Genomic DNA, 6,000 nt, shown 5'->3' on the forward strand with positions numbered 1-6,000 from the left:
TAAGAAATCTAATGTTTATATGAAAGTTTCTAACAATCGAAAACTCTCTTTTTACCTTTAAATCTTTAATGCAGTTGCATTTAGAGTGTCACGACATCCTACGTGGGATACTGAATGGGAGTGTGAAATCGATTTATTAAAATTAAGAAAAGGAATTCTACGGCAGTTGAATTATTACATTTTATTTATAGGTCGTAATAGCGTATATCAGGTATTCGAAATAACAATAGATTTTTTCCAAAATAATAAGTTTTAGAAAATCTGTGAAGGTTCTCTTTGTTGTGTTACGTTCTGATTTTATTATTTATGTTAATTGGGATTGATTTATTATAAATGAGAAGAATTGACGCTGCCATTTTAAGTTTAAAAATACTAATCTGTGTGGATCTTTGACATATGCAAATACGAACATTGGAGTGGTAAATACTAATAAATTAATTTGGTTATCGGGAGAATAAAGGTTGTTGTAATAAAGAGTGATCGGTGAAAGGGATATTCCCAGTAATCAATGTTTTACTAATTTAAGGAGTGTAAAAATGTCACCGTTCATATATATTGATAGAGCGACTTTTAATTAACAAATTATACATTGGAAGGAAGAAATTTTGGTGATTATTCTAAGAGTAGCAACATTCAAGGCATATATGAATAATCATAGTGTCATCACTAGTTTTATCAAACTATATATGACTCATTTGAATGTAAATGACTGTATGATATTATTCCTTCACTATTTGTACACATTATTCTCTGGAATACTTTTATTTGCTCCCTTAACATTATATTATATATAACATTATATATAAAGATATAAATAGAATTCCTCCAGGTCTCGTTATTTCTTTTCCAAAACGTAAAATTTCCAAAACGTCGTTTCGTACAGCTAATACTAATTAAAATATCTTTAAAAAATACGGGCTTGTAATTCCGATATTCTACGTTGTAGTCAACGCTAGAAAAATAACAAGCATCTTATCCGTGTCTTTTTAATTGTCTATTGTTCCACAAATACGACCTGTCAACGGTAAAATTAGAAATTCACTTATTCCGAATTCTTTTGGAGCGAACGTTATGGCTAATTGTCTAACTTGAAAATCCCATTAACGATTTGCAACGCAAAGTTTAAGCTCTCCTATAGTCTTCACCGTTTATAATAACTTACCTTGGACGTGAACATAGATTTTCAAATTGCCTTTGAACTCATTTACATGCCAATATATACTTTTTTTGCTATAATGCTGTAATTAACTTCATTTTAAATATTAATCCAACGATTTCAGAACTGGCAAACAACAATTTTCAAGCAAATCAGATTCAAACAATCAAGATTTTTTTTCAGGCTAGAAGAAACCACTATATATGAGTTTGTGAAGTTCTAGATCTGGTAATGAATGTAGATGTTTGAAACTTTGAGACAGAAATGAATAAAACATTATGAAAAGGCCCGATAAGTTCTCATTTTGAAAACATTTTATTAATATTTCCCATCATCTTTTAAGAGCAGGTCTAATTGCAATGTTGGAAAGAATGTCATGTCTTGGAATGAATGTGTTTTACTAACGAGGAGGACTGAGTTTAACGTGGGCTCCGAACCACGGTTCTCGACATTAAGCCTACCGACTGGAGAGTGACCAACTTAGAAATCATCCCAGAAGACATCCGGTCTTACCCAGCCTGGTTACTGACGTGATATTCCTTGTCGGATTTTGCACTTTTGCCTAAGGACAATCACAAACATAAATTTACGATCATGCCCCAGCAGGATTCGAACACGCGACTATCGCAACAGTAGGTGAAACGTCCTGTCACCTTTAGCACTGCGTCATCCAATCCGGCATTCAATGATTTAGTTATTATTTAATAATTTATAATAATTAAATTATGAAATGGTAAATAATAATCATTTATAGCTGTTGCTTCAGCCACTAACAATAAAAGGAATTTTTAATCAAAAATATTATCGTTGACAAATAGATCTATTTCAACAATTTCAAGTTAAGAAGTTGATCAACATAATATTACATAATGTTAAACTTACTGATCATCCAACAGAAGACCATGTAAAAGCTAACATCCAGGCAATCTCTCACAGTGTTGATGAAAAGCTCAACAATATCCACATTAGTAAATATTATGTAAAATGATGCTGAAAAATTTACGAAAGAAGAGTTAAAAACTTATATTTAATGAAATTTTGCATACGTTTTCGAATCCTCTGTACATTAAGACTATTTTCATCATATGTATTACGATGTTTAAAAACAATCACATATTAAAAACTCAAGATGCGTGCTCAACAGCTAACAATGGCCTCTGTACCAAAAAAAAACTGAAAAGAAAAATACATGAGAGGTCTTGCAAGACCTCTAAAAGTAATTTATATCCGTTTTTTTTATTTATTACAACGTTAATCGGTTACTCAGAGAAACATCAAAATATTTCATCCAGTGGTACAGTTTCATGTATCCTTAACAAGAAACAGGACAGCTTTTAAATCCGATCTAGCATCAGTTAATTTATTGAACACTGCAGATAATCGGCCGGTAATTTACATCGATGTTCTTGTTAATATTCTATATTCTTCGGCGGTTTTTTTAAAATTCTATCGTTAAATTAGCTGATATAATTACATCGAACTTGTTAAACCGTTTCATTTCCATATCCGTTAACTAATTATCGGGCGGAATGTTATTGGTAATTAGTATATTGGCGGTTCTCTATTTCGTCTCGCGAAAATTAATAATCTATAGATATACACATATCACACGTTGTCAGGTTGTATCTAAAGATAAATCAAAGATAGGTGTCTCTTTTTCGGCTCGGCGTTAGTATTCCACTTCAGTTAATACAATCACTCGTTTATTTAATCTCCTCGAACTTGTTAGATAATTTACATTTCTCAATTAATTTTAGATAGTTAAAGTTTATTAGAAATAATTACTACTATGTATATTTTATGTGACCTCATTATCCGCCTGATTTAGCTATACAGGAGTTTTGGTTTGGTTTGGTTTGGATGACCGCTCTGAGGTCATCATTTGTGCCAATTGAAGAAAGTTTTAAAGAGTATTCGAGAATTATAATTCAAGAAAAAATGAAGTGATGAAGTTTTCTGAAAAAAATCTTTGAAGGTAGTTTTGATGTTTAAAAGAAAGTTTAAACTTTGCACAAAGTCGTTAAAATAGCAATGACGTACACAGACGTTTATGTGACTTTTCGTTTTCATAATTATTTGACATACTTCATAATTTTTTGACAGATGTTTATTGTACAACTTTACTAATTCCAGCGTGGTAATAATGTTTAAAAAATGTATGATGTTATGGTATATGAAAGTTGCCCGAAAATAGATTAGTTTATTAAGTGTTAAAAGCCGATCTAGTAGGGAGAAGAGCAAAAACCTGGCCAGAAACGGGATGGCTGATGATAGTGGTTATGGGTACGTTTTGGTATCAATCTATATGATGTTAAAATATTAAAATTAAAAGTTTTATCGCTGTTAATATATAAAAATGTACGGCCTTTTGTAAACCAGGGATTAAACAAATAAATTGGCAATATATTTCAAATATAAACTCCTTTTTATATTGATCTAAATTTTTTTTTTCAGTTTGGAATCTTGAGAAACGTACTCAGATGTCTTTTTTTGCCAAATTGTTATTTACATAAAAATATATATTTTGATTTTTTAAGTACACTCTTTCAAATTTATTATTAACATATAAGACATATTTCTAATAATGTAAAGATTGCTTAGTTGGTATAAAATAACGGACTTGGTAGTTCTGATAAATTGCACATTTGCTTGTTTTTTTTCTTTCAATTAATATATCTTAGTATTGGTGTTGAATCCATGAGTTTTATATTCGCACATACTCATTCCCTGATTTATAGGTGAGAGGGATACCAGGGGGTCAGTATTGACTCAATAAAACAAAAGGTATTAAAAACTTTAGACGGTTGAAAAGAACAACATTTTATAGATAAAGTGGGGATTTATTAAGCCCAAGCAATTTGTAAAAGCTTTTCCTAAAAGTGACGACAGCTTTTTTTCTCATTTATCAGAAGCTAAACTGAAAGAAGCTATGATGATGTGGAGTTTGATATTCGTAAGCTCATGTCCGAATAAAACTGTGAAGGAATGACGAGTGCAAAAGAAAGGGAATCGATATAATTAAATGATCAACTATCAGGATCAGGAATGGTAAAATATCAACAAAACGGGTAATTATTGTTGATCATTTCACAAAGAACAGCAAAATGTATTACTTAATAGAAAAGGGAAAGGAAATATAAAAAAATAAGCTCCTACTATCTGGATTTTAGTAATAGACAGTCAAAAAAGACTTTTTCAATATCTTTTTTTGGCAACATTTTCCTATACAATAAATATATATACCGATTCTATCTAGTGGTAAAAAAATATTGACATATTTCAACAAAGCTGGATTTTGTATATACAATACTGGAGCAGATATTCAAAATTTTGCTAATTTTAAGTCTTAGCTTAGCTCTTAACCATCACACTCCTGTTGTTGCGTAGAGCATTCTTTAATAAATTTCTCTAGTCTTCTATTAATTATACACCTATATTAATCTCCTATTTCTCAGATAGTTTTCGATAATCAAAGTTTGTGAGTTACATTACTTCATCTTTCTATTAACATAAATGTCCAAACCATAGTAATCTGTGTTTCTGATGTGTTCCTCAACCGTGTACTGATGCTGTAATGAGCTTCTTCATTTCTAAAACGATCTCGGAGAACATGAAGAATTTTCCTTTAGCATTACATTGCAAAGCCTCAGATCAAGTTATGTTGGAAGCATTGGCCTTTGTAAAAGGTGGATTTTAATATTGAGTGTGATATTTCCTCTCTTTCATATGCACCATCTCAGAGAAATAAACAGCATGCTCTTCAGTTTGGCCTTGTATTCAGCTTACGCGAAATTGAATCAATTAATACGATATTTCTTTGGATGTACTGCTTTTGTATATTACCTTTACCATCAGGTACATAAATAATTCCATTAGTGTCCAAGCAAATCCTACCCTTGTATACGTAAGTGTTTGTCTTTAGAATATCCTGTAATATTACGTTGGATTCATTTAGCTCGATCAAGTCTTCACCCTAATAAAATCATTGCTTTCCTTAATCTGATCAGTATCGACAAACATTATCCTTACCTCCCGAACTCTGCTTCCAACCAGCCAGCTTCTCTAGAGTCTCCATTCGTCTCTTGTGCTCATTGAACATTATCGCCACTCCTCGCATCACCTCCAGGGCTTCCTTGATGTTGACGTAGTCTTCGTGGTCATCAGCACTTTCGCCATTTGAAGAGGATACTTGCAGATTCAGCTTAGCGAAAGGTACAATTTTTTTCTCCTGAATTATTGGCCACAAGTACTCTGCATTTGCTTTAATTGGGTGCCGTAGAAACTTAAAATTGCATGCAATCCCTCAGTTCTTAATACTATAATCTTCTGCTCATTAGTTCTCAAGTTACATAGCTCTATAGTGAACTACAGTATCATCAGCGAACATCAGATCAGTCAATGATCATATTGGATGCCATGTTGGCTTAGTACAAATCATTACGCACTCGTACACAGCTAATGAAGCCACGGTAAGAGGTATGAAGATGTTGAAGACTTAATACGAGATTTATTTACGATGTTTTACAGTATTTATTAATGCCTTTCGGTTCCTTTCTTTCAGCTCTAAAACAATTTTTATAATTATGAAATAATTGTTATTGGTAAATTAATTCTTAATCATACCTATACACGGATGTTATTGATTATGAGTCTAAATAAGTTTTAGGTACAGACAGACACAACAGATATAAGCTCTTAATAAATCCTTAATTGAAACTGTTTTCCAAACATTTCCTCGTACTCTTTTAATAGTTGTATCATACTCCAAACTAACTTTAATTTTATTTCTGTCAGCACTTATCTGATCTCACCGGCTTCAAGCCGCTATAAAATCATCCATAACT

This window comes from Rhynchophorus ferrugineus, unplaced genomic scaffold (assembly GCF_030347505.1).
Source record: "Rhynchophorus ferrugineus isolate W39M unplaced genomic scaffold, kcgeb_rfMv2 rfM2, whole genome shotgun sequence".
In the NCBI taxonomy this organism is placed as follows: Eukaryota; Metazoa; Arthropoda; class Insecta; order Coleoptera; family Curculionidae; genus Rhynchophorus; species Rhynchophorus ferrugineus.